The sequence below is a fragment of the Leptonychotes weddellii genome, chromosome 1 (genome assembly GCF_054177405.1).
Source record: "Leptonychotes weddellii isolate Sample4059 chromosome 1, ASM5417740v2, whole genome shotgun sequence".
Lineage (NCBI taxonomy): Eukaryota > Metazoa > Chordata > Mammalia > Carnivora > Phocidae > Leptonychotes > Leptonychotes weddellii.
In genome coordinates, this window is record NC_138369.1 from 9,104,506 (window position 1) to 9,112,336 (window position 7,831).

Here is a 7,831-nt window from a genome sequence, read left to right on the forward strand (position 1 = left end):
TTTATTCTGAGCCAAGCACTGCCTAGCCCTGTACCAGCTGATCCTGGGGTCTCACCCTCAAGGAGACCTTGGTCTCGTGGGGAGACAGAGCCAGCTAAAGCAGGACTTGCCTGATTGAGGGTTGCTCATGGATGGGTCTGTGAAGCCACTGCTTTCTCTGAACTAGGGCATTCAGAGCATGGAGCTGGCAATCAGGATTTGCTGGTGAGGCAGAAGACTGGAAACTCCACGGTGGTTAATAATAGCACACTTACTGTATGCTAAAATACAAAAGTGCTCCCTACACCTGGAAGCAGGGTTTCTCAGTCTCACCGTTGTTGACATTGGGGCTGGATCATTCTCTTTTGTGAGGGGCCGTCCTGTGTGTGCATTGTAGGATATTTAGCAGCATCCCTGGCTCTACCCACTAGATGCCAGGAGTACCCCAGCATCCAGGTGTGATGACCAAAGTGTCTCTAGACATTGCCAGATTATCTCCTGGGGGACAAAATTGCATTGGGTGACCACTGTTCCCCTAAAACATTACAGCAGTCTTCTGAGGTGGGTACACAGAGAGTAGCTGATGGAGTCATTTGAACCCTCTGCTTCCAGAGTCTTCCATGCTCTAACCACTATGATACATGGCTTTGTATGTGGTCTGGCCCCTGGCTCTGTCCTCTGAGAGCCTAGCACTGCTCAGGGCCTTCTCCACCCCTTGGCCCCATCCCCCAGGCTAACCAGCACCAAGATTAGACTTCCCAACTGGTTGGCCCCCAAAGCCAAGGGTGGCTCACCTGTAGTCTGTAACAGCATCAATAATTTATTTTTGACCAGTCAAATGGCTTTGGAATGATTATTCTGGGAAAAAATTCTGAACTTCCTTGCCTTTCCTTCGGCTTCTTTATGGTTTGCTGTGGTTTTGGCCTTGGAACTCACTGGGAGGAGGGCAACGCTCAGGGCTTCAGGCTTCTCCGTGTGTGACCTGGCCCCTGACTGACCCCAGCCAGTCATGCTTCTCCTTCAGCCTACAGCATGTGCCTTAGTTTCTCCAGATGAGCCTACAAGTTATGGCTGGAGCCTTTGATCTCTTTAGTTTCCTGTGGGTTGTTTTGTTGTTTTTTTTTTTTCCTTTGACAGCTATTTCCTGGGTATCTAGAATGTACAAGATCTCTTGGCCCTGGGAAGGCAGTGGAGAGCCAAAGGCCAGTTGTGAATCCTTCCATCTGTCTGCCCATTTGCCCAGATCAGCCACCCATCCACCCATCCACCCACCAAACCAGGAATGGTATCTCTGTTTCACATCCAGGGGTGGAGATGACCCTGTCTGGACCGATCTGGAGCAGATAAACTGGCCAAGGACAACATCCTAGCGGGATGGTCAAGTTGACTGACAGTGGGTGGGTGGGGTGGGAGGAGCAGGACCAGAGTCTGGTGCTCCTTGTTGAGGCTGGAGGTCATCCCGGAGGAAGAAGCCCGAGGTGGTGATAGAGCCCCAGGAGGGTGGGTTGGATCCAGAGGGAACAGAAGGGCTGGCTCCCAAGGGCCAATGGAGTCTGAGGATTCCTGGGAGCCCCGTGGGGCTCAGGGTTGCTGGCTTAGGGACCCCTTTCCAAGCTTGGGAGCAGGTCCTGAGGTGGGGGCTTTGAGGGGTACTGGTGTGGGAGGAGAGTGTTAAGCAGTGGGCCACAGGGGGATCTGGGCACTAATTGGAGCCAGGCACGGGCAAAGAAGCAGGGAAATGTGATGGTGTCGGGCTGCTGGGTGTCCAAGTCTTTGCATCTCCACAAGTCTTTTTCGCTGTCTCTGTGTCTTTCTCTCCATCTCTCCACCTGTCAGTCTCTCCATCTCCGGCTCTGTGCCTTTCCCTCTCTGTCGCTCTCCATGCCTCCACGTTTCTGTCTCTGGTTCTCTCCATCTCTGGGGGCCCAGCCCTGGTCCCCGCCCAGGGGCTGGTCAGGCCTGGGGCGGGCCGGGGGCGGGCCTCGCGGCTCGGCCGGGCGGGGTTAAAGGGCCAGACAGCCAGACTGCGCGGTCAGAGCTGAGGTTGCGGTGCGGGCGGATCTAGACCGAGGGCCAGAGGCCGAGACCCGCGGGGTGAGTGCACGCGGGGGGCCGTAACCCGAGCGCCGCCGCGGCGCTGCGCGGTAACCCGAGGCGCCCGGCGCGGGTGCCCGCCGTGTGCCAGCGAGGGTCTGCGCGCCGCGGCGGCCGGGGATCCCCAGGACCGCAGCGGTGGCTGCGGGACACGGACGCCCGTCTTGGGGGGGGGGGGGATGTGGGCGTGTCCCCGACGGTCGCGGCGTGTAAGCGCAGTTTTTTCAGTGCGCACCTCGGCGTCCTGTGTGTATCCTTCTCTCTGGGTATCCGTGGTGGGAAGGCACCTCAAGAAGAGCCCCCTCCCCATCAGGACAGCTCAGGGGGATCCGAGCCCTGCCTTGTGCCGCCTCTTAGGGCTGATTGGAGTCACTCCACATCGTCTCACTCGTGGACTTTTACGCTTGTGATCCGGCTGCCTTCATGGCCCCTCTACCCACCCGTGGTAGGCACAGAGCCTCCAAATGCTCCTTTATGAGAAGAGAGATGCCCTCTTGGGCCCCCAGAGTTGGCAGTGAGGGTTGTGTGAAGTCCTATAGTTGGTACTAGCTGATATTTTTGTTGGATCCTGGAGAAATATATGCTCCTTGGTGTCCCAGGGCCTCGCCGTCCCCACGTGGACCAGGGGGTGGCTAGCCAGCCCAGACCATGCCTGGTGGCTGAGGCCCACCCCCTGGGGAGTCTCAGGCTGGTGGTGGGAGGGAGACAGGGAGACACTGGGGGAGCTGGGATTTGAACAAACCAGTCCTGTCTGACCCCAAAATCCTGTGCACTTTCTGATGGCCCCAGTCTGTCTGTATAGCCCAGCTTGGGTTTCTGAGAGGTAACATTAGCTCTGGGCGGGTGTCCAGTGGTGACCTGGGTTGGTGTCCACAGAGGGGCTTGGATGACTCTGCAGACAGAGAAGGGGACCCTGTCCCTCCTCCCTGGCAAGGCTTGGGCTCCATTCTGCAAATCCCAGATGACTGGGCAACAGTAACGAATATGGTGGCAGCCTCAACAGCAATGAGAGGCACCTTTGATCAAGGGCTTGCTGTATGCCAAGCGCCGAGCTGAGCACACTAAAAACGTGGCATTTTCATCAAAGCCCTGTGAAGTGGGTAATATAGTTCCTGGCTTCCATATGAGGAAATTGAGGCTCAGAAAGGTGCAGACACTCCCCTGAGGTCACACAGCTAAGAGGCAGAGCTTTATGGAATCCTTTCCGAGGCTCGTGTCCGACTGTGGCCACACTTGGTTGGGATGGTGGGCAGAGAAAATTGCAGTTCTGGAATGATCTAGATTACTGGTGTTTTTTTAAAACTTAGTTTTCTGCCAGGATCTCCTTTGGGCCAAGGAAGCTGCAGGCAAAAACCTACAATATGCCCAAAGCTGTGCTGAGACTCTCCTTCCCACCTCCATTGGCCAATTTGGCTCTGCCCTTAGAAATGCCCTTTGAAGTCCTTTCTCAGAACCCCAGAAATTTGGAGTAAGCCCCCTCTCAACTCAGACTTCTAGGGCGTGGCAGTTTGGGAGTCCCTGGGGTCAGGCAGCCCTTTGGCGAAGAGAGAGGGTGCCATGAGCAGGGATGGGGGTAGGCTGTCTGGACTACAGGCTTCCAGAGTGAGTGTGGGGCAGGGCTAGGATGTGGAATGGTGGAGCCAGTGTTGGGGGCTTGGCTGCCAGGCTGCCGGTGGGCTCCAGGACTTGCGGTTCAAGGAGAGGCAGATATGTGGTTTCTGGGGGGGGGGGCGCGGTTGTGTCCTGCATTCCTTCTCAGGAGCCCACACACCTTGTATGACAAGTCACCGACGGGCGGCCAGGCTAACCTGACAAACCAGCGCTCCATGGGCGTGGGCCACTGAGCCAGTTGCTGGCACCTCGGTTTTCAGATAATGCCAGCCCCAGCGGGACTGGTGGGGCCACTTCTGCCAGGGTGGGGCCCCTGGGTGTCCTTGCCTGGTGTCTGATGCACCAGAGGAGAGGGTTTGCCAGCCTCTTGGAGCATCCTGAGAGTGTCAGCTTCGCATTTCTCTCCCTCCAATAAAAGAGTAATAATGGAAATAGGAATAATGGCTAAAATTTGCGTGCTGCCTGCCAAACCTCATCTCACTGAAGTGTCCCAAACAACCTTAAGAGGTAGCAGCCTGCTATTATTAACCCATTTCACAGATTGGCAAACAGAGGCTGGGGGAGGGGAGTAGACCTACTCAAGGCTTCTTACTTGGGGAGGGGCAGGACTGTGATTTGAATCCAGGCTTGTTTGAGTCAAAAATGCACATTTTAAAACATGATGCAGTTCCAAAACAACCTTTCATTTTATGTTTAATTTTTTTAGTTGAAGTGTAATTAGGTATAGGAAAGTGTACTTTCCACAACTGAGCAGTTCAGGAGTTTTTGCAAACTGAACCAACACGTGTCACCAGCACCCATATCAAGAAAGAAAACAGCTGTCTGAGCCCCCAGAACACCCTCTCCCCAGCTGAAACATCTTCATTCATTTTTCATTAATTTCAACTAATTAACCCTTTTTTAAAAGTTTTAAAAAATCTTTTTAAGTAATCTCTACACCCAATGTGGGGCTCACATTCACAACCCTGAGATCAAGAGTCATATGCTCTACAGACTGAGCCAGCCAGGTGCCCCTCAACTAATTAACTTTTAAATAGACTTTATATTTTAGAGCAGTTCTAGGCTTACAGAAAAATTATGCAGAAAGTTTAGAGTTCCGAAACACCCCTCAACTCCCTACAATTTCCCCTACCGTTAACATCTTCCATTAGGGTGATATGCTTCTTTTTTTAAAAAAAATTATTTGTTTATTAATTTATTTTAGGGGATATGGGGAGAGGGAGAGAGAGAATCTCAAGCAGACTCTGTGCTAAGCGCAGAGCCCGACGTGGGGCTCAATCCTACAACCCCAAGATAGTGACCTGAGCCGAAATCAAGAGTTGGATCCTTAACCAACTGAGCCACCCAGGCACCCCTAGGGTGATCTATTTCTTACAGTTGATGAACCAATGTGAACACATTATGATTAACTAAAGTCCATAGTTTACATTAGAGCTCATTCTTTGGGTTGTACAGTCAACTGATTCATCTTTATATTTAATTAAAACATTTTTGAATGGGCAGTATGTGCTCATGTTATAGAAAATCAAAAAGTCCCCAAAGATGGACAAAGAAAGTTAAGTTTCCCTTCCACTCCTGCCCCCTAGTTTTTCCAGGCCCCTTCCAGAGACAACCACCATGATAAATTTCTCATGGGTCCTCAAAGCGTTTTTTTTTTTGTTTTTTGTTTTTTTCATTTTTAAATATTGAAGCAAAGTTTATCTAATATAAAATAATTTTTTAAAAGATTTTATTTATTTATTTTGACAGAGAGACAGAGAGAGAGGGAACACAAGCAGGGGGAGTGGGAGAGGGAGAAGCAGGCTTCCCGCTGAGCAGAAAGCCTGATGTGGGTCTTGATCCCAGGATGCTGGGATCATGACCTGAGCTGAAGGCAGACGCTTAACAACTGAGCCACCCAGGCGCCCCTAAAATAATTACTTAAAAATGAACAATTCAGTGGCATTTAGCACATTTACAGTGTTGTGCAATCATCACATCACCTCTATCTAGCTCCAAAACATTTTCCTCTCCCCAAAAGGAGATCCTGTCCCTGGTAGCAGTCCCTCCCTTCCCATCCCCCCACCCCCCACCAGCCCCTGGCAACCACCAGTCTGCTTGCTGTCTCTCTGGATTTGCCTGTTCTGGACATTTCATATAAATGGGATCAGACACTATAAGCCTTTTGTATCTGGCTTCTTTCGCTCAGCATAATGTTTATGAGGTTCATTTATGTTGTATCATGTATCAGGACCTCATTCCTTTTCATGGCCGAGTAATATTCCATTGCACAAATATACCACATGATACTCATCCATTCATTTGTTGATGGACCTCTGCATTGTTCCACCTTTTGGCTATTCTGAATAGTGCAGCTATTCATATTCATATACAAGTATCAGAGTACGTTTTCCATTCTTTTGACTATATACCTAGGAGAGGAACTGCCAATTCTTTTTTTTTTTTTTTAAGTTTTATTTATTTGAGAGAGAGAGAGAGCACCAGCAGGGGTGGAGAGGCAGAGGGAGAGGGAGAAGTAGACTCCCCATGAGCAGGGAGCCCAATATGGGGCTCGATCCCAGGACCCCAACATCATGACCTGAGCCGAAGGCAGATGCTTAACCGACTGAGCCACCCAGGCAGCCCTTGGAACTGCCAATTCTATGTTTAACTTTTTGAGGAACTGCCAACCTACTTCTCAAAGCGGCTGCACCACCTCAAAACTTTTTGTAACACTTTTTGGGGGGGGGCTTGGCAAACACTTGTTTGGAGGGGGTCAAGAGGAACCCAGCTACAGAAAGTAGAGGACTTAAGGTCCCCAATTTATTGAGCTCCTCCCATGAGCATCAGGACTTCTTGCCTTGTTACCATTTTGTAGATGAGAAGATGGAGGCTGTCAGGGTGACAACCAGTTGGGGATCTGTAGTGTGTGCTCTTTCTGCTTGGAGCAGAGTCTGACCCTGAGATCAGGACCTGAGCGAAAATCAAGAGTTGGATGCTTAACCAACTGAGCCACCCAGGTGCCCCCATCCCTCTGCCTCTGTCTTATAAGGACAACTGAGATTCCAGCTGGGACCAACCTAGACAACCCAGGCTACTCTAGACCCTTAACTTAGTCCCATCTGCAAAGACTTTGCCATAAAAAGTCTCATTCTCAGGTTCCAGAGAACTGATACCTTTGGGGGGGCCCATATTCAGCCTCCCCCATCCCTGCTTTACCTCCATCAAGACATGTAGTGTTTACATGGTGTTCTATCATGTCTCTTGGTGGCCACCTGTCTTAAGGGCTGGGACCATGTGTGTCCTGCTCGCCATTACATCCCCATGCCCAGAACAGAGTCACACACGTAGGAGGGGTTCAAACACGATTTGCCAGCTGAATGACGAAGAAATGCAGGTAGAACACTTGGTAAGAGGCCTGGCATGTGAGAGTATTTAGAGGAAGGTCACAATTCTGAATCATAATCACTAGCTGCCTTCCTTGGCATTGCTGGGGGAGAATCATTACCCACTATTAAATTGGTAAAGAAACAAATATCCACAGCTGCTCCCTGGAGAGCATGTCACCTGGAGCTGCCCAGAACCTTCTGCCTGGGACTTGTGACTTGGAGCTCTCTCTGATTCATTTTGGGAGGTTATTTGCTCCCCACCCCCACCCCTAACCGGGCCTTCCAGAGGGCATATCGTCTACACCAGGCAGTCTGTCTTTTTAAAAAGATTTTTTGGGGTGCCTGGGTGGCTCAGTCAGTTAAGTGGCCAACTCTTGGTGTCAGTTCAGGTCATGATCTCAGGGTTATGGGATCGGGCCCCCGCATTGGGCTCCACGCTCAGGGCAGAGTCTGCTTGGGATTCTCTCGCCCCTCTCCCTGTGCCCCTCCCACCCAATAAATAAATAAATCTTTTAAAAAATTTGAAAAAAGATTTTTAATTGTGGTAAAATACACATAACATTTATCATCTTAACCATTTTAAGTGTGCAGTTCAGTGGCACTAAGTACATTCACACTGTTGTGCAGCTGTCACCACCATCCATCTGCAGAACTTTTTCATCTTCTTCAATTAAAACTCTGAAACAGAGAAAGACATGTATCATATGACCTCACTGATATGAGGAATTCTTAATCGCAGGAAACAAACTGAGTGTTGGAGTGGGGGGTGGGGTGGGAGG

At 50.7% G+C, this 7,831-nt stretch overlaps 1 protein-coding gene across 1 annotated transcript in view; it reads left to right on the forward strand.

The window, feature by feature from the left end:
* Positions 1 to 1,987: 1,987 nt before the first annotated feature.
* Positions 1,988 to 7,831, forward strand: part of CYP4F22 (cytochrome P450 family 4 subfamily F member 22) — a 28,701-nt gene continuing 22,857 nt past the window's right edge. Inside the window, exon 1 of the mRNA XM_006736062.2 lies at positions 1,988 to 2,073. The gene's annotated coding sequence lies outside the window, so the exon portion shown is untranslated. The remainder of the gene's footprint in view (positions 2,074 to 7,831) is intronic.